This window comes from Lepus europaeus, chromosome 13, assembly GCF_033115175.1.
Source record: "Lepus europaeus isolate LE1 chromosome 13, mLepTim1.pri, whole genome shotgun sequence".
Lineage (NCBI taxonomy): Eukaryota > Metazoa > Chordata > Mammalia > Lagomorpha > Leporidae > Lepus > Lepus europaeus.
Window position 1 is genome coordinate 94,005,404 of NC_084839.1, and position 27,336 is coordinate 94,032,739.

At 45.8% G+C, this 27,336-nt stretch overlaps 1 pseudogene; it reads left to right on the forward strand.

Moving 5' to 3' along the window:
* The first annotated feature begins 685 nt into the window (after nucleotides 1–685).
* LOC133772434 (large ribosomal subunit protein eL15-like) overlaps nucleotides 686–27,336 on the forward strand; it is a 41,371-nt pseudogene continuing 14,720 nt past the window's right edge.

The window sequence follows — 27,336 nt, forward strand, 5'->3', positions numbered from 1 at the left end:
AACGAGCAGAGCCGTTTGCTGTGTGCAGACCCAGGGTTACAGGGAGTCCTCATCTAACCCGGTTTGGTTTGTTCGGAGAGGGAACCGGAAGGCTTCCTAGAGGAGGTGAATTTGCAGTTGGGAATCTCTGAATGAGTGGCAGCTCACCAGCTAACAGCTGGGGTGGGAGGGAAAGGAGAGTGTATTCCAAGTGGAAGGAGCATCTTGAATCGTGGGTCACAAACAACAACAAGGAGGGGTCCAAGAGCCTAAATAAGCTGGGGATGACTGGAGTGTGGAACAAGGAGGCAAGGGACTGAAACACAGCTGGGGAGGCAGGAAGGAGCTGGCCAGCCTCGCTGGGGCTGGGGCTTGGCTCCAAGGACAAGGACAGGCTTTGACGGTGAGTGTGGCAGAGTGACATCCAAAGACTCAGCTCAGTGCTGTGTGGCGTGGAGATTACAGGAGGGAGAGTGGGGGAGTGGGGGAGGTGGTCTGGACGAGGGAGTGGCCATGGGAATGGGGAGAAATGAGTGGACTTGGGGTTTCTTAGATCTTACAAAATGGCGGCACCATTGGGAAGCCAGGGAAAGACTGGAGTTGATGTAGCATCTTGGATGTATTTCTTTCTGGATACGTTCAGTTTGGGTTGCCGGTTGGCAGGTAAGACTTATAGGTAGAAATATCTACTAGGAAGTGGTAACAAATGTTGACTGAGCGCATTCCGTATGCCAGGCTTGCTGTGCTACGTGGATATAGTCACGAACAGGAAGTGGAGCCTGCCCCTGTGAAGCGCCCAGGTGAGAGCTGCGACCTGACAAACCGCCAGGTGTAAGTGGTGGCTGAAGACTTCGACGTGAAGGAGATGGCTCAGTAAGAGCTCAGTGGAAGAGCAGCAGCCGGGCATAAGATCCCGAGGGACCCCAAGCAACTGAGAGAGCACTGGGGAAAGTGGCAGGGAAAGTGACAGAAGTTGGGGGTTAGAGGTTTAGGAAATGATCCTCCATTCATATAGTGCTGAGAAATTGAGGCCAAGAGATGGTCTATTGTGCTTCTCAGAGTGGGGTTCCCAGACCAGCATCAGCTCCCAGGAACTTGTTAGAAATGCAGATTCTCGGGCTCCACCCTGGATGCACTGAATCTGAAACTCTTGATGGTTGAACCTGGCAGTCTTGTATGTCAGCAGGTGTTCTGATGCCACTGAAGTTTGAAACCATAGAAAGAGGTCACTTGTTAGAAAACTTGATGAAAATAATTTTATAAAAATTATAGGTGTGTAGGCAAATTTTTAACATCCTTAAGAAGACGGTCAAAAGCTTTGTTTTATTTTTTACTTGGAAATTTCAGAAGTTTTATTTTCTTTTGTATGTTTGGTCCCTCCCCTTTTATATACTAGTTGACCATTTTCTTTTCCCAAAGAAACCTTTTATTTAATGAGTACAAATTTCATAAGTACAACTTTAGGAATATAGTGATTCTTCCCACCATAGCTGCCCCACTCCCACCCCACCACCTCCTCCCTCTTCCATTCCCAGTCCCATTCTCCATTAAGAAAAAACAAAACTGTTCCTCAACAATCAAGACATGTGCTGTTCAAGTCATTGCTTCTCAAAGTGTTGGCCATTGATTTATGTCTTGTTTTACCCTGTTCTGTCTCGGTTTTGAGGTAGTGCTTTTGTTTGCTTTGAAACAAGTCACTTTACAGGGTCTCAGAACAGTGGGGCACCTATGTCATTTATCCTGGTACATTGCCCTCCACTCTGAAAGTGAGGAATTGAAATATCCAACCAGGGGCTGGTGCTGTGGCACAGTGCGTTAAAGCCCTAGCCTGCAGCGCCGGCATCCCATATGGGCACCAGTTTGAGTCCGGGCTGCTCTACTTCCCAACCAGCTCTCTGCTATGGCCTGGGAAAGCAGTAGAGGATGGCCTGAATTCCTGGGGCCCTGTGCTGCGTGGGAGACCTGAAAGAAGCTCCTGGCTCCTGGCTTTGGATCAGCTCAGCTCTGGCCATTGTGGTCATTTGGGGAGTGAACCAACAGAATGGAAGACCTCTCTCTCTCTGTCTCTACCTCTCTCTGTAACTCTTTCAACTAAACAAAATAATTCTTTTTTTTTTTTTTTAAAGAAATACCCAACCAAAGTACAATCACAAAGTTCAGGGAATCTCGGCTCTGAATGGCAACCTGCGGAAACACCTAAATGTTTAATCAGCTCTTCCAAAAAGTTGCAGACCTCTATTAGGGATGTATTTGTAATTATCTGTACTTGTCACTCCTGTGAAACAATTGGAAGTGGGTTCTTTTCATCTCAAGTGATTCAGCAACATAACCGTAATTGTTGTTCTTCTAATGTGCTTATGAAGCAAGGAACTCTTCTTAACTATGCCTTTCCGTGGCCCTTTTGTTGTCAGCTTCCCAAGTATTTTATTGCCCTTGACAGGAAGAATTGCAGCGTAATAGATTGCTTAGCTATCAACAGGGAGAATGTATGGTCAGTGAGGAGAAATGGATCTAGATATAACTGTTATTGCTCTCTCTGCTCAAAATGAAAACATTGCTGTTTATAATAGAAATCAGTAGGTGGTTCCAGTACTCTGTATAGAAACAAGGACGAAGGTCTTTAAGTGTTGGGTGGATGGATGGACAGGTAGGTGGGTGGGTGGGTGGATGGATACATGGATGGGTGAGTGGATAAGTAGACATGGATCACTAGATAGATAGATGAAAGAAGTGGGTAGATAAATGGATAGATGTGGATACATCCATCAAAGGGCAAATAAAAGATTATATAGGTAGAGGGATGGGTAGGTGAATGGGTTGAATACGTAGGTGGATGAGTGAGCATACGGATGAGTCAGTGGATAGATGGGTGGATGGATGGTTAGATGGTAGATAGATCCATGGAAGAGTGGTTGGGTAAAAAAGATGGTGTGAGAGAGTTCTGCCTAAAAAAGGAAAAAGTCTTAGAAAAAAAAAGAGTTCCCCTGAAGAGAGGACAATGAGACAAGCTGCCCTGAGTTGGAGACTTGGAGGTTTTAGTGATGCTGCCCTTTAGTTCTAGGGTGGTCTTACACAAGTTTGCCACCATCTCTGAGCTTCCTATCTTGGTCAGGATGGCCTCATTCTCCCCGCCTACTGCTAGATCTGTGGTCCTGCTCAAATTGTCTAGTGATGGTAAATGTGTTACAACTGTAACCTTTAGAGAATGCAAATAGTTCTTATGATACATTGTGTGGTTAGGTAATGGATTATAGTTTGGGATCATATAGATATATGTTAGGACTTCACTTTTACCCTCCTTTTGGGATGTCCCAGTCACTCCACATGTGCACAAGGCATTGGTAGTCTCCCTTTTTGGGGAGAAGAGTCTACTCCTGTCTGGAATAAGCAATATAATGATCTTTGGCTTAATGTGGTGTTCCCAGACATGTAGTCTGTATGTGTTACTAGCATGTCAAACCGGTGATTCCTGTGCTATGACAAGATGAGAGCATACACAAAGTTAAATCTGATGTAAAGTGGATTGGACATTCCGCCTACCTGTTTAGAGGCTGGCCAACATGCATATTGGAGTATACATATACATATACAATATATACATATTGGAGTACCTGGGTTTGAGTCCTGATCCCCCTTCCTGCTGACACAGACCCTGGGAGGCAGCAGATGATGGCTAAAGTAGTTAGGTTTCTGCCACCCACATGAGAGATCTGAACTGCATTTCTACAAACATGGCTTTGGACTAGTCTAGCCCTGAGTGTTGAGGGCATTTGTGGAGTGCACCAGTGAATGGCAGAGTTCTGTCCCTCTTCCTACCCTCCCTCCCACTCTTCTTCCCTTCCTCCCTCCCTTTCTCTCTCTCTCCTTCTCAAATAATAATTTTAAAAACATTTTAAAAATCACTTTGATGTGAGAGAAAATGGTAGATACATTATAACAGAGGCGACATTCAGCTGTCTGTAGCAAAAACTGCAAAGGCAGGGGTGTGCCTTTGGCAGAGCAGTTAAGACTTCACTTGGGATGCCCGCATGCTGTATCAGAGTGTCTGGGTTTGGGTCCCAGCTGCACTTCTGATTCCAGCTTCCTGCTAATGTGCACCCTGGGAAGCAGCCAGTGATGTCTCAAGTCCTTGGATCTGTGCCATCCACGAGGGAGACCAGGGTTGACTTCTGGGCTCTTCGCTTCAGCCTGGCCAAGCCCTGGCTGTTGCAGGCATTTGGGGAGTGAACCAACAAGTAGAAGATTTCTCTGTCTGTTTCTGTCTCTCTACTCTTCAAATGAAGAAAAAAAGCAAGCAAGGGAAGGAAGGAAAGGAAGAAAAATTGTGACAACAGGCATGTGAATGACTAACTTTTGGACAACTCAAGCTGAAAGTATCTAAGAGTAGGATACATAAAATCAGTCTAAAGTTATCCACCATTGAGAATACAAGGGATCTGGCTAAAAAGCCCATGAGAGCATTTCAGGCATGGAAAGCCAAGACTCTGTGGCAAAAAATGACGTACATGAAAGATCTCTGTGAGTGAGGTCCTGGCGGAAAGAACAGGCCATCAAAGAAGGAGGTACCTTTCTCTGAAGGGAGGAGAGAATTTCTACTTTGATTATGGCCTTGTCTAAATAAGGTATGAGTTTGTGAACTCAAGAGGCTTCCATAGCCTTGGCAGCGCATGACAAGAGCCTCAGGTGATTACTGATGTCATAAATAAGAGTGTCAGTTGTTAAATCAACAATAGGAGTCACTGTTCACTTACTCCTCATGTAGGATCTCTGTCCTTAATGTGTTGTACTATGCAAATTAACAGTAAAACTAATCTTCAAACAGTACTTTATATTTTGTGTGTCTGTGTGGGTGCAAACTGTTGAAATCTTTACTTAGTATAGAGTTGATCTTCTGTATATAAAGATAATTAAAAATGAATCTTAATGAAGAATGAGATGCGAGAGGGAGTAGGAGGTGTGATGGTTTGGGGGTGGGAGGGTGGGTATGGGGGGAAGTACAACCAAAAGTTGTACTTATGAAATTTATATTTATTAAATAAAAGCCTTCTAGAAAAAATAAAAAAGAGAATACAAGTTTACTTCAAAGAGTTTGTAGAAAATGGAATTAAAAGGCAAGTTCATTTTGGTGCAAAAAGATTTGAAACCCATGCAATAGTTTTGTTTTTTATAGGCATTTTCCATGAACTTTTAAAAGAACCTCAGATATCATGAACATTTTCTTTTCCAAGCCAAGGGCAATCCAGTGGCACACAGTGAGATGCTCTCCTGTGCTTACGATCCTGTGAAGTGGGCCAGCTTATCTCCTTGTTGACGGAGAGCTTTCCCAGACATTTTCTGCGCACACAGATTCTGTTCAGTGGTGTTGCCATTGCCGCTTTCACAGGGGAAAGAGGAGTGCCGAGCCTTCCTTTTTGAAACCACAGAGCCAAGATCCCAACTCGGGCATTCTGACAAACACAGTTTTCTTTCCACCTGAGGATTCTCCATAATGAAGCTCCCAGCAATGTGTGTCTCATATCTCAGAGATGTTGGCCTCTGGGTCTTGTTTATGTGTTAGTTCTTTTAAAGAATCGTCGGATGGTGGAAATGGGATCAGAACTGCAAGTTGCCAGCATCGTGCACACAAGACTCCAAGGAAGGTGCACTCCCTGCGTGTACCAGCAACCCTGGAATAAGCGTGGGAACCTCCTCCTCAAGCTCAAGTTGAGTGTTTACAAAGCGGCTAAGAACTTTTCCCGAGCTAGCACGCCCTGTGAGTCTCTAGGCCACATTCATGGTACACACCTTTGCATTAGGGACATCCAAAACGTAAAGGAGGTGGGCTTTTTGGCAAAGCAAAGTGGGTGTTCTCAGGGATGCAATTTACAGTCAGATCCTGTAAATCTGTCTCTCTGAGCTGATTCACAAGAAGAAAACAGATGCATTCATTCATAATCAGTTTATTCATACCTCTTAGCATGTGTGGAATGCCTACAACATGCAAGAAGCCAAAGGAATCAGAATTTTTTCCAATTATCTTTTTGCTTTGTGTCCATTTAAACTTTTACAAAAAAGAAACTGGGGTAGAAATTCGATAATAAAGAAAAAGGAGTTTTCAAGTTGTAGGGATACTGATGGAAGCATCACTTTGACTTTTATGTTAATTATTAGCCTCAAACACTCTTTCAAACTCGCTTCACAGCTAGGAGAATTTTGTAAGAGCTTCTCTGCTCTTGTCACAGTAGCCTGCAGGAAGCCTGGTACTTGGAATTTTGTTTGGAAGGTGACAAGTCTTTGTGTATCTTTCTGAGACAGACTTTTGTTTTTTAAGATTTATTTATTTTACTTGAAAGAGTTACACATGCACACACACAGAGAGAGAGATGGGAGAGAGAGAGAGAGAGAGAGAGAGAGAGAGGTCTTCCATCCACTGGTTCACTCTCCAGTAGACCACAATGGCAGGAGCTGTGCCAATCCAAAGCCAGGAGCCAGGAGCTTCTTCCAGGTCTCCCACATGGGTGCAGGGGCCCAAAAACTTGAGTCATCTTCTGCTGCTTTCCCAGGCCACAGCAGAGAGCTGGATCAGAAGTGGAGCAGCTGGGACTCGAAGCAGCAGCCCATATGGGATGCTGGCAGTGCAGGCAGCAGGTTTACCCACTACACCACAGCACCAGCCCCCATAACACTCTTGGAATTGGTTTTCAAGCTATACCACAACACTTCCGATTGGAGAGTGTCTCCATCTAGGGAGAGTGGGCTAAAGGCAGCAGTGCACAGAAGTTGGAAATGGGCCACGGGCATTCTAGAAGAGTCACACTCCAGAGTGACATGAGTCCAGATCTGCATTTGAGGCCTGATGAGACCATTTCGCATGCTGGTTCATGGAGTGAGCCATTGTCCCATCTGTACCCTGTATGTCCTTAAGAGAGACTCTAATAGACACTTGGGAGGATATTGTAGGGGTCAGCTGGCCTCTAAGAGAAAAGACTTGTTACGCAGTAGGCACCATGCTAAACATGTCCCTGCTTCTTTTCACCTAATCCTTACAACACCCTATGAGGGAGACATCCATTTTGTGGATGAACGAACTAAGTAGGTACAGCACCACCGAGTGTCTCCAACAGATAGTAAGTGAAGAATCTATCCGTCTAGTCTTTTCTATTCCATTAGCTGACTGCCTGCTTGGTTTACCTGGGGTCCAGGTTCCTCAAGACAGTGATCCCTGCCCAGTGTTGGGCAGCAGGCTTGTGACACTTCCAAATAAAATGTGTTGAACTCCGTTATCTATTAACTGTCTGTTGCTACCATACTTGCCCAATCACTGAACACCACAGATGGGGATATCCAGCTGTGGTATTGTCTGCTTGGTGGGGCTGCTGATTGTGTCTGTCTCCCACAGTGGCTGGGGCCCAGGAGCCCTCCACCGATGGCCCCAACAAGAAGGCAGCGGTGTCCGTGAAAGAGGGTATTCTCTGAGCTCAGCTCAACATCCCCGACCTGTGTCCCTCACCTTCTCCATAGCCTCCTGATCATACCTTGAAATCTGACCCTGAGTGACTTTGTTAAGCAAGGCTGGTGAATCCTGGCTATATTTCAGGGGAGGTGGAGGGTTGAAATTAAAGCAAGAAACAGCATTATGTTGGATGAGCAGTGTGCTCCCGAGGGGCGTCTGTGTCTGTGGATTTGGAGGACAAGCACCTTACTTCTGTAGGGAATGTTTCCAGTCCTTGCTGTTCCCTGCCAAGTGACCGCCTGGCCAGATGACTGCCTCTGGGCTTCCTCATGGTTCTTTCTAGAATGGTGCCTATGCTCATCATAGGAGGACTAGGATTTCCCATGGCCCCTTGTTCGGGTTGGCTGCAGGCTCTAGCAATGGCAGGGGCATGTTTTGTTGGGCAGTGACTGGATAGAGTAGGAGTATAAAGAGGAACCCTGGCCCAGACCCCAGGTCACATCAACCCAGCACTGGATTTCTGGAGTTGAGAAGCAGGTGACAGAATCAGCAGGGATTCGGGGAGATCAGTGCTCACATCCTGTCTCCAGTGCCTTCACTCTCCTGTGGGAAGGAGAAAAGCTGGAGGAGGGCATGTGGATGACTTTGGCTGTAACTGTGTTCAGTACATTGAGGGAGAAGGGGGCATGTTTGTGTCAATTTGAACCTGGCTCCCACGTCCCCTGACTGAATCTGGTTCCCAGTTGAACACAACGACTCTTAGGGAAACCCATGTGTTCTTGGGACAAGTGTCCACTCTGGCTGAGTTTGTTCTGCATTGTGCAGGACAACCAAATGTCAACCTTGATGAGAGAACATTTATCAGTGATCCCATGCTCTAATGTGAGAACAGAAATAAAAGCTCACTTTAAATTAACTAAAACAAATAAACTGAATCTCATCCATATTTAAACAAAACCTTAATGTATGCACTTGCTAGGTTTTCTTCTCTCCTACATCAAGAAACAAAGTAGATATAACAAAAACCAAAAATATCTCGAATGTTTACTGCTGATTGCTGTTGACATTCAGTGGCCGTGACCAGCAGTGGAAAGATTGGACGACAGCTGAAGCTCACAGAAAGCAGGCTCTACATTAGCAGGCTTTGTCTCATCAGTCTACTCGCCACATGGACTGCTTTCTAGAATATTCTGCCTTACGCAGTATTCCAGAGAAACCTGATGGAGGGATCGGAGGGAAGGGCCTGGGAGTTCTGACTTCACTTCTATGTAAGCGCCTGACACTTGCAGGACATTCAAGCATTCTGAGCCTCGATTTCCTCTTTTTTAAAGGGAGGAGGCAGGGGCCGGCACTGTGGCACAGCAGGTTAAAGCCCCGACCTGCAGTGCCGGCATCCCATATGGGCACTGGTTCAAGTCCCGGCTGCTTCACTTCCAGTCCAGCCTCTGCTACAGCCTGGGAAAGCAGTAGAAGATGGACAAGTCCTTGGGCTCCTGCACCCATGTGGGAGATCCAGAGGAAGCTCCTGGCTCCTGGCTTTGGATTGCAGCCAGTTGGGGAGTGAACCAGTGGATGGAAGACCTCTCTTTCTGTCTCTCTGCAACTCTTTCAAATAAATTAAAAATAAATCTTTAAAAAAAAGGGGGGCAAGGTACATGATTGCTGGAACTCCTAGCCTTGCACCAGTGTGGCTCTGTGGTTCTGTTCTTCATGCCCCTTTTCTTGTCTCTGCTCAACGTCCTGAACTCCACATCCATTAACTGTATGTTGTTACCATAATTACACAATCACCGAGCACCACAAGACGGAGACTAAAGTCACTACTATTTATGCTAAACTGTTTCGTTATTTTGGAGGGAGGGCGGGAGAGGACTTCTAAGCAAGAAGCTCTAATTACAGTAATGCAGTGCAGATTATAGCTCTCTTTTGCCCTGTTTTATTGATGATCATAGCCCAGGAAAGCCAAGCCAAGATTTTTCTTTCTGGGTTTCCATCGCTCATTTTCCACATATACAATAATGGGCACGTGCTCCTGAATGAAGAGAATGGACTGAGGCTGTGAGCTTCCATTTACAAAGGATCGGCATTGGGAGGACAGCCCTTGCGTGCACTCTGCACAGCCCTCACCAGTGAGAAACACACTTTCTGTTGCTGGCTTGGGCTCTGGTCATCTGCATCTTTGGCTGAAGACCTGAAGGAACAGTCTGCCCCAAGCGCTATGCCAGTGCCATGAGGATACTCCATCCTGTGCCAAGGGAGGAGCAGAGAAGCATCTTCATAGAGTGCAAATCTTTCTTGAATATTTTTTGCAGAAGTATTAACCAGATACTTAAAAACCTCAGATTTATCCTGGAGTAAGAACGCAAACTTGTACAAAAATATAGCATGAAACAGCAGGCTTCAGAGACATTTCAAGTAAGTAGAGACTGCTTTGGGGTTACTATTCTACCCCTCCTGTTCAGGGCACTTTGATTGAAAACATTGTTGTTGATGGTCATTGCTCTCATGTATTGGGTGTCACGAACTGTTCTAAGCATTTTTATATGGACCTCTGTGTAGATGAGAAATCTGAGGTACACAGAAATTCATCATTTGTACAGAGTTTACACAGTTTCTAAGTGGCAGAGCTGAGACTTGTTAAAAGATAAGATTCCAACTATCTGGTTCAAGGCTCTGAATTTTGGGTTCTAGAACCTGGCAACACTTCACTCTATGACAGAGTAAGCCTCCCATTGAGCCAAGCAGAGGTGAGTGTCATAGGCAGATATGGGCTTGTGGAAAGTAAAAACCAAAACCAAAAAGAGGATTTCAAATGTACCTTGTAAGGTGGGGACCGGAGACAGAACAATAGAAAAAGGACTGGTTGATGTCAGGCTATTTCAGGTGACGTCCTTTATATAAAGATCAAAACAGAAGGAACTTTCTTACCATGCCAATTAAGACTGACAATGTGTAGGAAAACTGGCTGTTATCTCTGTAATCCTGATTTCCAGGAAGGTCACATACAATTTCTGGACTTGTACCACAGGAATTTAACATGAGTGACTTGATGTTTAGACTGTGGGGCCTAGTGCAGGAGCTTAATCCCCCAAAAATGGCTTCCCATAACTTTTATTTAACAGACTTAAACTCATGTGGCGCCTGTCTTTCCTCAGTCATCCTACCCAGCATCTACAGCCACAGGGGATGGCCTGTCCACATTAAAGATAGGGTGAGCAGATCTGAAGCAGGACAAGAGAGCTTTGCACTTGGGGCTCTCCAAAATTGCTTCCAAGACACAATGGTGGACTTATCTCCAAAGCTTGCTTCTCTGGACTTTCAGAGAAGCCCAGGACAGAACAGAACCTCCTAGAACTGATGCACCTAGAACCAAGCAGGCTGTTCACCCCAATACCTCCTGCCCCCAATCAGCCAGCCCAACCCTGCCAACTGTGGATGGTCTGCCTGACACTGAGCCAAGAAGGCCTCATTCTGTGCTAGGAACATATGTTCTGTCTTGTAACTATCACATCGATTGAAAATATGCGTAAAGAGAGATACAAGCAAAAGGCCAGGGTTGTCCATGGGGAGCTGACTTGGGCATTCAAGGAAGGATTTCTTGAGACAGTAGACCCTGACCCACGAGAGGGAGAAGGGACATTCCGAGCCTGAGAAGGCATGAGGGAAGGGCCGGGATCGGAATGCACAGTGTATGGCTGGAATCTGGAAGTGGATCATTTTGGCTGCACCATCATCAGATTGTGTTGTACGAGCAGGGGAAGATAAGGCTGTGAATGGAAAACTGAGACTTCATATTGATAGCTTTAAGGGATTTGAGTTTTATTAAGTAGCCACTGATGAGCTATTAAAAACTGTGGAGGAAGGGAAGCAAAGGATAAGATTTATGCTAAAAGAAACCTGGCTAATGTGCTTTTCTCCGGAGGCAGGAGAGAACTTCCACTTTGCTTATGGCCTTGTCTAGATACTAACAGAGATTGTGGATTCAAAAGGCTTCCATAGCCTTGGCAGCTCATGTCAAGAGCCTCAGGTTATCACTGACATCATACATAAAAGTGTTAATTGTTAAATTAACAACAGGAGTCACAGTGCACTAACTCCCCATGCAGGACCTCTGCTCTCAATGAGTTGTATTATGAGAGTTAACTGTAAACTTGTTCTCTAATTGTGTGTGTGTGTGTGCATGCAAATTGTTGAAATCTTCACTTAGTATAGAGTTGGTCTTCTGTGTATAAACTTAATTGAAAATGAATCTCAATGGAGAATGGGACTGGGAATGGGAGAGGGAGGATGAGGTGGGGTGGGAGGGCTGATATGATGGGAAGAATCATTATATTCCTAAAGTCATACTTATGAAATCTGTACTCATTAAATAAAATGTTTCTTTGGGAAAATGAATAAATAAATAAATAAAAGCCATTTTATAAATTAAAAAAATAAAGAAACCTGGCTATACTCTGGCCATAGAGTAGAGGGGACTGAAAGAAAGGGATAGATTGATTACTAAGCCATTAAAATCATTCATGCAAGAGGTGATGAGTTTCTAAACAGGACAAAGGCATGGAACAGGGAAAGGAGTGCAGGTTTAACTCAGGGTGTATTGGAGAGGTGGAGTCTTCACATATTGTCATATATTGGAAAGGGAGGCAGATGTGACTCTTAAACCAAGGAGGAAGATGGTTCAATGAAAACAAATGGGGAAGAAGTGGTTGTCTGTGGTGGAATGAGAAGGTGAGAAGGTCATGCCAAGATGGCCACTGAGGTGAAAAGGTCATGCCAAGATGGCCACTGAGGTGAAAAGGTCATGCCAAGATGGCCGCTGAGGTGAGAAGGTCATGCCAAGATGGCCACTGAGGTGAAAAGGTCATGCCAAGATGGCCGCTGAGGTAAGAAGGTCATGCCAAGATGGCCACTGACAACAGAAACTGTCTGGCAACAGGCTTCGGAAACCACATGACAACAGAGCCTGATTGACAATAGGCTGTGATTGGATGGTTTCAGAAACTGCCTGGTAACAGAGCCTGACTGGCAACAGGCTGTGATTGGATGGCTTTGGAAACTGCCTGGCAACAGGCTATGATTGGTTAGGGCATAGACCGCCCCTTGACTGGATTGGCTGCTTTGACTATATAAGCAGTTGTAGCAACTGAAATAAATGAGTCTGCTGGCTGCTTGCCTCTGGCCTGCTTTTACCCGACTCCCGGGGTCTGTGTGGTGACTCCGCGCCTCTTGCCCCCACCATGCTCCTCCTCTCAGAACGAATCCTCTCAGAAGAAATCAACTTCAACAATTGTTCTTACCCTGGCCATTAAGTAGAAGATGAACACAAGGTAACTCTGAAAAGTGGGGAGAATGAAGTAGTTCCTGCAGGGCTTTCAGGACCTGAAGAAGGACTTGGTGGTGAGCTGCCTCATCTTCTTTGGCCTTTTGTATCCCAGAGTCACTAACACGTTAACCAGGAAGATCCAACTACCAATCCCATGTGAGGATTCTGTCCACATGGGGGACAGCAGGGCCTAGCAGTGCCACCCACCAGCCGGAGTCCACAGACCTCAGCCCACTGCATCTGCAACAGATGTGGAGTTGCCAGGGAGGACTCAGCACATGAGGCTGGTCAGGACGATGCCTTACAGAAAGGGGGAAAGATGCAGCAAGATCATTGTCTGTACTGAGTGCCAATCTCCCATGGCAGCAGGTCCCTCCTGATAGGCACTGCACAACAATGGGCTGCAATCTGATGGGAGCCATATGATGTACATGCCTCAGCAGTACAAGAAAGTGCACTGCATAACCAGCACAAGGCAACGTTTTCTCCAAATGGAGAAGAATAATTTCCAGCCATGCTCACCACCAAACTTTCTTTTTTTTTTTTTAAAGATTTACTTATTTTGCTTGAAAGAGTTACCCAAAGAGAAGAGAGGCAGAGAGAGAGAGAGAGAGAGAGAGAGAGAGTGAGAGAGAGAGAGAGAGAGAGAGGTCTTCTATCCCCTGGTTCACTCCCCAATTGGCCACAATGGCCAGAACTGGGCCAGATGAAGCCAGGGGCCAGGAGCTTTCTCCAGGTCTTTCACGTGGGTGCAGGGGCCCAAGAACTTGGGCCATCTTCTATTGCTTTTCCAGGCCATAGCAGAGAGCGGGATAGAAAGTGGAGCAGCCGGGTCTCGAACTGGTGCCTATGTAGGATGCCGGCACTGCAGGCGGCAGCTTTACCTGCTATGCCATAGCACCGGCCCCAGGACCCAACTTTCTTATTAAGGGAATGTTCCAGACCTAGGGTAGAGATGGTGCCACCTCAGAGAGATGGAAGGTTATACAATGAATGCTTCCCAACATAACCCAACACCCCAAATACCAGGGCTTCCACCAGAATCACTCATCACACAAAGGTGCTGGAAAATGTCAACTTAAATGAAAACATCTACACAATATATGCCAAAACCAAGTGAGATAGACGTTAGGAGTGTCTAATAAGGATTTGACGGCAAACATTATTAAAAATACCCTGAGCAATTATGAATACACATGAAGCCAATGAAAAATAGAAAATCTCAAACAATAGCAGATAAAATGACAAACTAAGTGGAAACTTTAGAACTGTAAACTACAATAAATAAAAGATCTCAGTGACAAGGAGAGGAAAAAATCAGTGAACTTGGAGAAGACTAAAATTTATTCAATAAGAGGGAGAACATGAACTAATAAAGAAAAGATTAGAAGCTCTGGGCCCTGTGGAGTTACAACAAAAGATCTAACATTCCTAATATCAGAATCCCAGAAAAAAGGATTAAAAGGTCAGGGCTGAAAGTACTGAAAGAAATAATGGCTGAGACGGCCAGCACTCTGGTGTAGGCGGGCTAAGCTTCTGTCTGCAATGCTTGCGTCCCATATGGGTGCCGGTTCTAGTCCCAGTTGCTTCTCTTCCAATCCAGCTCTCTGCTGTGGCCTGAGAAAGCAGTGGAAGATGACCCCAGTGCTTGGGTCCCTGCACCCACATGGGAGACCTGGGGGAGGCTCCAGGCTCCTGGCTTAGGATCGGCCAGCTCTGTCCATTGTGGCCGTTTGGGGAGTGAACCAGCAGATGGAAGACCTTTCTCTCTGTCTCTCTCTCTCTCTAACTCTATCTCTCAAATAAATACATAAATCTTTTTTAAAAAAGAAATAATGGCTGAGATTTTCCACATTTAATAAAGATGCAAACCTTTTGTCAAGTGGCTGAAAAAATCCAATCAAGATAAACCCAAAGACACATGTACCAAGATACATCATTAAACTTCTGAAAAAATTGAATGGAAAGAAAAAATCCTGAAACTAGCCAGAGAAAATGATGCCTGACTTAACAAGGGAAACCAATCTGAATGATAGCAGATGTCTCATCAGAAACCATGGAGCCAGAACAAAGTGGCACAGTAGTTTTTGGAGTCTTGGCAGAAAAAAACCGTCAACCTAGAATTCTATAGCCAGTGAAAAGACATCATTAATGAAGGGGAAACAAGATATTCTCAGATGAAGGAAAATTCATACAATTTGTAGATATACCTTAAAAGAGAAACAAATTGAATTACCCTAAAGAAATAAATCCTAAAAGCATTATTTAAAATTTTGTTTGGTGGTAGAAACAAAAATGATAACATCCAATGTGGCTCTCAAATATGTAAAAGAAATATTTAAAACAATTATATTACAAATGGGAAAGGTAAATAGCCATAAAGAGAGATTTTTTTTATTCCTCAATGAAATTGGCACAATGTCAACACCAATAGTTTGGATTAAGCTGTGTCTTCAGCAGCCACTGAAAAAGTATCCACAGAGAGACATTCTAAAACACTGTAAATAAATAAAAATGAAATTCTGAACATGTTTAAGCAATTCACATGAAAGAAAACAGAGGAACAGAAAACTGAAAGCAAATCAATAGACTTTGGTCTTAACATTCCACAATTACATTAAATGTAAATGGTCTAAAGATACCGAATAAAAGACATTTGATTAAAAAGCATGATTCACTTATATGCTGTCTACAAAAAAAAAAATCCTTCAAATATAACAATTTAAATAGACCAAAAGTAAAATGATGAAATGTTTATGCCATGCTAATGTTGATTTTTAGAAAGAATCATTAAAATCATTAAATTAATATCAGATGAAGTAGGGTTCAGAGCAAAGAAAGCTACTGGTGCAAAGAGGGACAACAGATCATGATACAAATGTCAACCAGTTCACCAAGAAAATATAACAATCCTGCATGATGTGTATGAAACACATAACAAGGGTATAAATAAATGTGAGTTGAACAAAAGGTAATACAGTTGGAGACTTCAACATCTTCTATCAACAACAGATAAAACAACTAGACAGAAACTCAACAATACAGAACTCAACACCATCAATCAATAGTCTAACCAACATTTATAAAATACTCTGTTCAACAACAGCAGAATACACATGCTTTTCAGGCACACATGGAATATATGGGCCATAAAATGAACCTCATTAAATATAAAGGAACCCAAGTGTTGCTGCGTTAGCAGGGAGTTAGACTCAGCATCAGAGTAGGAATTGAACCAGGTACTCTGATGTGGGATAGGGCCATACTAGCTATCATCTTGATTACTAGGCCAAATGCCAACCCCTTAGTGGTCTCCTAAAAACAAACAAAAACCAGCTAAACATGCTTATCACCGAACTCAACAATTGTATGCCTGGATCACACTAAGGAAAACTGTCCACCAAAACACTTTATGTACACTGTTGTTCATCACAGCATTATAGCAACCAAGGGCTAGAGGTAGTCAAAATGCCTCACAGCTGGTGAGGTGCTAAGCGAACAGACACATCCATACCATGGGACTCTGGATATTAAACATTGAATAATTGTTTAATATATCCTAGTGATTGGATGAGACATGTACTCAAGAAATTGTTTATCTTAAATTCAGATTTTAACTGGACACTGCGTCTTTCTGTGAGCTAACTCTGGTAACTTTGTCTTTTTCCGTTTGGCCGGCCCTAATCTGCTTTCCCTCAACAACAGGTGGTCGGTTCACATCCCAGGGGTGCTGAGGCTGCTGAATGGTTGTGGATTGGAAGTACACTGCCTGGTGCCAAGGAGCCAGAATTCCTGGGCACAAGTTAGGCTGGCTTTTCAGTGTACTAGCTGTGTGATGGGACAGACCACTCAGCACCTCCAGGCTTCAGCTTTCTCATCTGTGAACTAAGGAGCAGTGAGGTTGAATGAGTTCCTACACATGACAACTCACAGAGTGTAATGTATGTGCCAGCTTGCCACTCTGTAAGGTTAGCTTGCTTCTGTAATGAGATACTGGAGTATTGAGTACTGCAGCATGAGGCAGGCTTGAGATGCCTGGATTGGCTTCAGACTTTTCTAGGCTAAGAGAACTGACATCCAAGGGAAAGGAACATGGCATACCAAAGTGACACCTGCACTCCCATGTTCACTGAAGCACTACTAATCCAAGATAGTATAGCCAGGATATGGAGTCAACGTAGGTGTCCACCAACAAATCAATGGAAGACACAATGCAACACTATTCAGCCATTAAGAAAAAAAACATGAAATCTTGTCATTTGCAGCAGCATGAATGAAATTGAAGGATGCTATGTTAAGTGAAATAAGCCAGGCATGGAAGGACAATATTGGACATTCTGTCTCATAGGTAGAAACTAGAAAAGTTACATGACAGAAATAGAGAGTAGCATAGATGTCACCAGAGGCTGGGAAGCATAGGAGAGAATGGAGGTAGAGAGAGATGGGATGTCAGGTACCAAACTACAGTTAGATAGGAGGCCTAAGCCCTGTGTTGTACAGCACAGTAGGTGACCATAGTGTACAACAACTTATTATATATTTTATAAAGAACTGGAAGAGAAGAGCTTGAAGGTTCCCTACATACAGAAATGCTAACTATCCTGATTGAATATTATATTGTACATAAGTATCAAATGTTCACACCATACCCCATAAATATGTACAAATATATGTGTCAATTAAAAATAAGAAAAAGAACCTCTGATCATCTGTTGCCATTGGTACCAGTCAGTGAATGCCACAGTAATGCTGCATAACAAACAGTCCTAGAATATAGTAACTTAATGGCAGCAACCATTTGTTCTCATGCTCATGGGTCCGCAGGGTCACAGTGGTTCAACTCACCTAGGCCAGGCTCAGTTGTGAGATTCTTCTGTAGACAGTGGACGGCAGGACTTGGCTCCCAACTTCTGGTCAGGTAGAGCTTTGTATCTGCCCCCTTGTGTTCATTTGGAGGCCAGGCTAAGGGTCACAGCTACCTAGGGCTTATTTCCTCAAGGCAAATCTCCGGAGCATGCTTCCGACCCCTGCTTACCCATGTCTGCCTACATTCCCCAGGCAATGCAAGGGGGCATACAGAGTGGGGAAGTGTGCCCCATCCCCAGTGAAAGGGGTGGGAAGTGACTATTTGCTCAACAGTAATCCATTCTTGCTGGGATTTGGATGTGGGTTAGGCCAACCTTTGGTTCAGGATGCTTGAAACAGCCTAATCCTACCCACTCAGACTTATCCTAATGCTGTTTTGGTCTCTTAATCAAATCTCAAGGCTGGGGGTATGGCCCAAAGCAGAGAAGTTCCCAGATTCCGCTAGGATTTGCCTCATCTGCTTCCTAGAAGACTGCCTGGCCTCGGGTCAGGTGCTTGCCACTGAGGCCAGGATGGTCACCTACCTGATGTTTCTTCATGGAGAGGAACACCTGTTACTTGCTCTGCCAGGTCCCATCCTCACCTCCACCCTCACCATTTTGCCATCCCCTCTTCCCCTGCTGAGTTGTATGGACTCAGCAGCAAAGGGTTGGCATCTGATGGAGTTTGGCCACTGAGGAACCAGCAGGAGATCAGAGTTGGGAGGAGAATGGGGTTGGATGTTTGCTCTTTGTGGAGTAGACTTGGGCTGACTGTGTCCTTCCTGCAGAGTTCTGCCCTTTTCATGACAACTTTCATGCCCTTTTCTCATCCATCAGCCATTCCACCTGCAGGTGGTAATAGGTCTGCTGTTACTAACCTGGATTTCTGAACTTTCTTCTTTGTGGTTTCCCAATAACCCTGGCCACATTTTTGTAGAGTCCCTATATTAAACCGCCTCCAAATTACCTTAATTTGAGTGTGGCATCTATTTCCTGCTAGAGCCTTGGCTGATAGAACTTTAGATTTAAGATTGGTCTGTAAAAAATAAAGGAACCCTCTACACAGGCCTTTTATGATTAACTACCTTCCAAACCTATAATTCATAGTATGTATGTGTATACGTGGTTTTGGCTTCCCTCAGCATGATAATTCCATGAGATGCCCAAATTCCTATGGGTTTTGTTCATGGATACTGCTCCAATGCCAGCGCCTATAAAAGCATTGACACATAGAAGGTGTTCCATAAACATTGAAATAGCTCTCGAATTGATGAAAGATGAATGGCACCACTTCTTGTACAGAGCTTGTTTGCCTTGTTTGAACAGGGAAACGATATGGTTGGCCCTCCAGATCCATGGGCTCAGCATCCAAGGATTCAACCAACTTTGGAAAAAAAATTCATAAAACTGGATCTCTACTGAAAGTGTACAGACTTTTTTCTTGTCATTATTTCCTAAACAATGCAGTGCAATAGCTGTTTACTTAGCATTTACAATGCATTATTTCATTTTATTGTATTACAAGTCAGCTAGGGATGATTTAAAGTATAAGGAGGAAGTGTGTAGGTTCCATGCAAGTATTATACCTTTTTATTCAAGAGACTTGAGCATCTACAGTATCCACAGATATCGAAATCCCTTATGGATAGTGAGGAAGTCTGAAGAGTGATTGAACTTCATTCTTTGTTGTAGAAAACAGTAAAATAACTAAAAGGGGCATTATTGCTAATTTGGAGATTCCTTTAAATTGTGGTAAAATACACATAGCATAAAACTTACTATTCTAACCATTCTTAACGGTTCAGTGGCATTAAGTTCATTCAGAGAACATTAAGTTCATTTGAGAACTTCTCCATATTCCCAAAGTGATACTCAAAGTCCATGAAATACCAGTTCTGCATCTCCCTCCCCCAGCCCCTGGAACCATCATTCTACTGTCTATGAAGTGATGACTGTAGATGCCTTGCTTACATGGAAATACATAGCAAGTGTCTCGATGTGACTGACTTCTCTTACTCTGCACGTGTCCTTAAGATTCATCCCTGCATAGCATGTCAAAATGTCCTTCCTTTTTAAGGCTGAGTGCTATTCCTTTGTGTACAGAGCCCATATCGGGTTTAATCCATTCACCTCTGATGGCCACTTGGGTTGCTTCCGCCTATCGGCTATTGTGAATAATGCTACTGGAAACACCATGCGTGGTATGGATACCTGCTTGAAGATGTTCCTGCTTGCAATACTTTTGGGTATATGGCCCCCACGTAGAATGGTTGGATTACATGGGAATTCCATGCTTACCTTTGGAAGCTGCACCATTTTTCCTTCAATGGTGCACAGGGCTGCAGTTTTCCCACATCCTCATCGACACTGTTTATCTTCTCTTTTGTTTGCTTGCTTGTTTGTCGTAGGAGTAGTCCTAATGACCATGAGATGCTGTGTTGTTGTGGTTTTGCTGTGTCATGTTGAGCACCTTTTCCATGTACTTACTGGCCATTTGCTCATCTTTAGAAATATATCGATTCAAGTCCTTTGCCTGTTTTTTTTTAAAGTTTTATTTATTTTTGCTTGAAAGTCAGAGTTACACAGACAGAAGGAGATGCAGAGAGAGAGAGAGAGAGAGGTCTTCCATCCACTGGTTCACTCCCCAATTGGCTGCAATGGCCAGAGCTGCGCCGATCCAAAGCCAGGAGCTAGGAGCTTCTAATGGGTCTCCCATGCGGATGCAGAGGCCCAAGGACTTGGGCCATCCTCTACTGCTTTCCCAGGTCATAGCCGAGAGCTGGATCAGAAGTGGAGCAACCGGGACTTGAACCAGCGCCCATATGGAATGCCAGCACTGCAGGCAGCGGCTTTACCCACTACGCCACAGTGCTGGCCCCCGTTTGCCTGTTTTTTAATCAGCTGTTGGTGTTGTTACTGAGCTGTAGGACCTCTTCATAGATTCTGGATGGTAAGCCCTTATTGGATACATACTTTGCAAATATTTTCCCTGGGTTACCTTTCTACTCTGTCGACGATGACCTTTGACAACACAAACGTTTTTTAGTTCTGAGAAAGCCCAATCTGTTTTTTTTCTTCTGTTCCCTCTGTTGCCTCTGTCATATTTGGAGAGTCTTTGGAGCCTCATTGGGGGCTCCACCTAGCAACCGCTATGGACCCAGCAGAGCAAGTGAGACGCAGTGTTGTATAAATTCTCTGTAGCGCTCCTGGCTCCTGACAGGCGGGGGATTGCCCCAGTGGCGAGGATCTTATCCCTGGATTCATCCTGGGGCCTTGCAAAGTGCTGCAAGGCCCAGAGTGGGGCTGTGTAAATGGTAGATAAGTAAATAGGAGAGTAACTGAATACAGGGCTCCAGGAAGGAAGAAACCTTCCGTCAGAGCCACAAGCACTTCAGACCTGGTTGTTTTCAAAGCTTTCTCTTCCCTCATTGTCCTGCGAAGTTGATGCCCAGTGGGACCTGGCTGTTAAGTAATTGCTTGCAACCTAGCAATATGGTTCTACAGTGCTCAGGCAGTGGCCTAATTCCTTTCCTTCTTTAATGAAAGGGACAAGTCACCTGCGGGGAATCAACGATTTACTGAGTGACCAAGGATTGCTTACCTCCTTAATAGAAGCCAGGAGAGTCCAGCTACCAGCTGCAGGTGGGGAAGGAACACTTTCAGTTCCTTCTGAAAAGGTTAATCTCATCAGCCCGGTGTGCCCTTGCTGATTTAGAGCAAGGCTCGTTCTGCTGTTCTCCCAGCAAACTCCCCGTGCAAACACATTTGTAATGAGCTTCATGCCTGCCACTCCCCCTGTGAGCTCCAAGGCTCTTGGGATGCAACTTCAATGTGAAATCAATGTTGGGGCCGGCGCCGCGGCTCAATAGGCTAATCCTCCGCCTGCGGCGCTGGCGGGTTCTAGTCCCGGTCGGGGCGCCGGATTCTGTCCTGGTTGCCCCTCTTCCAGGCCAGCTCTCTGCTGTGGCCTGGGTGTGTAGTGGAGGATGGCCCAAGTGCTTGGGCCCTGCACCCACATGGGAGACCAGGAGAAGCACCTGGTTCCTGGCTTCGAATCAGCACGGTACGCCGGCAGCAGCACACTGACTAAAGCAGCCATTGGAGGCACTGACCAGCAGCCAGTAGACAACCAATGGAAAAGGAAGTCCTTTCTCTCTGTCTCTCTCTCTCTCTCTCTCTGTCCACCCTGCCTGTCAAAAAAAAAAAAAAAAAAAAAAAAGAAAGAAAGAAAGAAAAAAAGAAAAAAGAAAGAAAGAAATCAAAGTTGGGAGATTTCAGTCCACAATAAAAGACTATCCGCACAATGGAGCATGAGTGGCTACTAGTTATCCTATCCTAATTTTTCATTCCTTTTTAAGACTGCCAGTGTCACCAGCAGATAAAGGGTAGCGGCATCAAAACTTGGGAGAAAATAATAGAAGATACGAAATTGAGAACACCCTGTCCGTGAACTTTTTGTGCGAACTGGAGAAAGGCTCTCGTTATAAATCATAATTTGATTTTAGCTGTTGGGACATCCCAGTCCCACTTGTACATCATCCGTGTCCTACTGGAGCAAGTTGGAAAACTCATGACATTCAAGAAAGTGCAGGGCTGTCAACTCAGACACCTTGCGGTGCCCCTCCCCCTCTCTCTGCCTGACCTTGTAGAGGTTCTGCAACTGATTTTAGCCTCTGTTTGCTCACATGCAAAACGGTGGTAGTAAGAAATGCCTACAGATCCGTTCTATGGTAGAAGGAAACAACATTTGCAAACATGTAGCATATGCTCAATGAACACCAGCCTCTTTCCTTCCTTTTCTGTTTGTAGTGTTTGAGGGGTTGAATTACTTGTTGGATTGTCGATTAAAATTAGGGAGGAGTGGGAGACCAGATGACCAGAAAAATTATTCACTTGTTTCCCTTTTTTTTTTTTAACAAGGTATCATCCCCATTAGCCATTATTCATCCATCAAACATTTGTGTATGTCTTGACAGAGGGACTGCTGGTGGTAACGTATTAAAAACCAGGCTTCTTCGCAGAAGCTTGGCTTGGTTTACAAGTCTGCTTTTCTGTCCATGACATTTGCAAAGTAACTCAGATCTTTCTAGTTGGTTGGGATGAGTTGTGCTGGCTGCATTGGCCCATGTCTGAAGTCTCTCCGTGTGTCAGCTTTCTGGGATATCAGCAGGAGCATCTTAATTTTTTTCCAGAATCTTGTCTCACACAGATAAGATTTCTAAGTGCAGGCAGGTATAAAATGCACCAAGTGGTGAGATTCGTTCAAACAGTGAGAAAGTGAACACACTCACATGTATGAGCATGGGTGGTCCCACAGAGAAATATCCACCATGAGTGGGCCAGAGGATTGCCCAAAGTATGGCATGAAGAGAGAGAGAGCTAGAGAGAGCGCTAGAGAGAGAGTGCTTCCCAGTTGTTGGCCTCTTTGATGAGGTAGGGGGTGATGCCTCTGCATGTGTGAAGCTGCCTGGGAATTCTCTTGCCCCTCCACAAGTTCCACGAGGAGCTTAACATCTATATGTTCATGGTGTTTCCTCCTTTTAAGTCCTGGATGAAGCAGGTGCATCCTGGGAAAGAGGTGTTTCGATTGACAGGTTGGGGGATATCATTACATTTGGAGGCTTGCAAGGAGTTCCAGCTCATGCAGACCTAAAGTAGCTACCTAGTCAACACCACATTGCATGGATATCATTCAGGGCTGCAACCCAGAGCCCAGCATACCAGCAAGAGAAACCTCTCAAAGGCCCTGCCTGGCACCGACCAGCAGCCAGTAGACAATTTTCGCCTCATCTCATGCAATGTTCCCTCTTTCTGGAGGCCCACATTAGAGACTGATAGAGCTGGTGCTGTAGCATAGCGGGTAAAGCCGCCGCCTGCAGTGCTGGCATCCCATATGGATGCTGGTTCAAGTTCCAGCTGCTCCACTTCTGATTCAGCTCTCTGCTGTGGCCTGGGAAAGCAGAAAATGGCCCTAGCCCTTGGGCCCCTGCACCTGCATGGGAGACCCAGAGGAAGCTCTTGGCTTCTGGCTTTGGATCCACGCAGCTCCATTGTTGTGGCCAATTGGGGAGTGAACCAGTGGATGGAAGACCCCTCTCTCTGACTCTCCCTTCTCTCTGTGTGTAACTCTGACTTTCATATAAATAAATTAAATCTTAGAGAGAGAGAGACTGAGGCAAGCCAAGGGACATGGCTGGTTTCACTTTTCCCTCCTTTGTTTCACAGGGGACAGGAAGTGGATGGAGTGGCTTTCTCTGGATGCTACTTCCAGGCCCAGAGAAAAAGCAAAGAGAAATAAATGGTAGCATGAGAAGAACCTTACAAGGTTAAAGCCTTGGTAAGAAATTGTCAACAGGCTGCACTGGGGACCCCAGTGGCCGCGAGGAGAGTTGGAATTCTGTTGCCACAAGAGATAGAAGCACTTCCTTGTGTTTTTTAATCACGGCGTTCTCTCCTTGTGCTCCCCAGTCTCAGTAGGGATATTTATAGTTCAGGCTGCCCGCGGGAGGACGCCCCCCTTCTGTGCTGTGCACCCGTGTCCAGCTGACAGAAGAGAGCGGAGGCACTGACTGTCCATGGAGCTGAGTTACACAAGATAGAAAGGCTGCCTGGGGCTTCCAGGAGGAGAGCTGGCTTCCTGTCTCCCTTGGAAAAACCCATCCTCCTCCACAGGGACATTCTCATCGCTCTGTTCTCTTCACTTTCAGAGACGTGCCAGAGCCAAGGTTGATGCCTTTTAGTTTTGTGGTTCCCAGGTTGGACCTCCCCCCAACCCCAGCACTTTGTGTGGAGGGATGTAGGGGGGTACCTGACTGCAACCGGGAAGCCGCCACCCTCCCACCCCGGGGCCTGGGTTGCCCTGTGCATTGCCACAGTGAGTGACAGCCCGCGCTTGCATGGCCCCTGCCACAGAAGCACCTGCTCACCCTGCCTGGCCTAGTTCTGTAAGGTCCTTCTCTCACTTAACCGAACGCCCACTGTGGACGGGACAGTTGCCAGCCCTCGGGGGATGGCAGATGACACTTAGCCATCCCAAGGAACTTGGTTCCAGAGGGCAAGAGGGCACAGGGCTTTGGGACACACTGCCCCCACAGTATGGCACCTTAGCGACTGAGCAGGAAACAGGAAGCAGGAAGGTCACTGTCACCTCCCTGAAGCCGGTCGTAAGGTGCTCTCCCTCAAACCAGAGGAGGAAAGGAGCAGCCTGCTCTCCAAAGACACAGAGAAGACGAATCCGTACCAGCGGGCCTTACCAAGTTCCCCTTGCTCGTTCTCCTTTGGATCCTGCCCCTCTGTCCAATCCTGCTTCTCCACAACCACCTGCTTCTTCCTGGAAACCACTGTGCAAGTGCACCTGTTCAGCCATCACTGCTATTCACTTCCTTAGGAAGGCGCTGTCAGTCCACCTTACAGTCAAGCATAGGTATATGTTTTCCTCTTCTGGTCACTGTCTTTGAGAGAGGCCTCAGCCATGGACTTTGCACGGGGAGGGACGAGTATTCTTCCTGCCCTGCAGAGTGACGTGGCGGGATGGGTCATAGCTAGGCACAGAGGATCCAGCAATGCCTTAGAGTGAAGGAAAGCTGGCAGAGGGGAACACTCCCGTGTAGAGCTCAGGGCTGCGAAAGGGCGCACCCTGGAGGCAGCTAAGGACCCGACCAGGCTGGGGACCCAGGTGCTTGGGGAGAGACATGAGTTCAGAGAGCAGAGAGAGCAGGAATGAGGCATGGCAGCAAGCAGCACTTACTGAACAGGCCTTGGACTTGACCCTGAAGGCTATAGGATCTGTCCAAGGCTCATAGCACACATGAGTTTATTTCTTAAAAATGTATTTTACCACGGAGGTGTGAAGGGGAGGTCTTAAAAATTCATGGAAAATGCATAGGAGAAAAACTATGTGTGAATTTCAAAATTTTGTACCAAAATAAACTGTATCTTTTGATCACACTTTCCACAAACTTTTTGAAGTGTGTTTGTACAAAAACACCGAAATGAAGGTGGCTGTTTGGCACAGCAGTTAAGCCACCATGTGGGACCCACACACCCTTTAGGATCCTATATATTGGAGTGCCCAGGCTTGAGGTCCTAGCTCTATGTTCAGTTCCAGCTTCCTGCATTAGCACACGTTGGGACCCAGCAGGAAATGCCTCAAGTATTTGGGTTCTTGCCACCCAGGTGGGAGACCAAGATGAGTTCTGGGCTCCTGGCTTCAGGCTGGCTCAGCCCTGGCTGTTGCGGTCATTTGGGAAGTGAGTCAGCAGATGGAGATCTCTGTTTCTCTGCCTTTCAAATAAATAATACATAAATAAAATTTTAAAATAGAAAAACCACAAAAACAAAAGCGTAGAATGAACCATCTCACACCCATTCTCCAGGCTCCTAAGTTATCAATCTGTAGCCAAGCTTGTTCATTTGTATTTTTCCACGGCTCCTCTCCCACTGCACTGGTGGATTGGTTTAATTACATCAACCCCCAGGCATCATACCATTTTATTTGTCAGTAGCTCAGGAAGTAAAAGAAAAAGACTCCTTTTGAACATGCTCATTATTATACTTGAAGAATGAACTACAGTAATGCAGTAACATCCACTGATGATCAGCCAATTGTCACATTGCCCCAGTGAGCTCAGAAGAGGCTTCCAGAGGTATTGTGCTGGATCATTGGGCTGATCAGCCCCTTAGGTCTTGAGAAATCAGTAGTAGGCCTCCCTACCCCCTCCATCTCCCTTCCCCCACCACTCGCCCACTTAGCTGTTGAAGAGACCAGGTGAGTTGTCCATTAGGGGTTTGGTTGCTGAGGTTTGAGCACAGATGTGCTGTGGCCCAGGGGTGCGGGCCAGAGCCACTCCCTGGGGAGGGTGCAGAAGAGAGAGAGCCCTGAGTTGGCAAGCTGGCTGGAAAAGAGGGGGTGTATAAGGAAAAGGCAGTAACGATGAGGAGGAGGCCACTGGACAGGTCCCAGAAATGTTTAGGGGGACCTGGAGCTGTGGACGATTGATTGCAGGGAGAAAGTCGAGGAGAGACAAGGTTGGCTGGTGACATCCCGGTTTCTGGCTTCATTGGATTTATTGAGAGGCAAAGGGATAATAGTATTCACACTTGGGGCCGGCACCGCAGCTCACTAGGCTAATCCTCCGCCTGAGGCCCCGGTACTCCAGGTTCTAGTCCTGGTTGGGGCGCCAGTTCTGTCCCGGTTGCACCTCTTCCAGTCCAGCTCTCTGCTGTGGCCCAGGAAGGCAGTGGAAGATGGCCCAAGTCCTTGAGCCCTGCACCCATATGGGAGACCAGGAAGAAGCACCTGGCTCCTGGCTTCGGATTGGCACAGTGCTGGCCATAGCGGCCATTTGGGGGTGAACCAACGGAAGGAAGACCCTCCTCTCTGTCTCTCTCACTAACTCTGCCTGTCAAAAAAAAAAAAAAATACACACTTGGGCATGAATACAAGCAACCTCACAAGGGACAATTGCCCCCGCCCCAGCTGGGGTTACCCCGTTTAGAGGATATAGGTGGTGCTAGCAACAGTTCCAGAGGAGGAGGGTTTGGGATGGGGCTGCAGCACACAGAGAGGTGTCCTGGTGTCTGTTGTCTGGTGCATAACAACGAGGGAGGCTCAGCTGCACAAAAGGAATGGGTGTGCCAGGTCTTCATCCACGTAGAATCGGCATACAAGGTGATGGGATGTGGGCACTGCACATGGCTTGGGTGTTGCTACCTCATTGAGTCCCTGCCTAGCCCACATCAGATTGGTTTGGGGC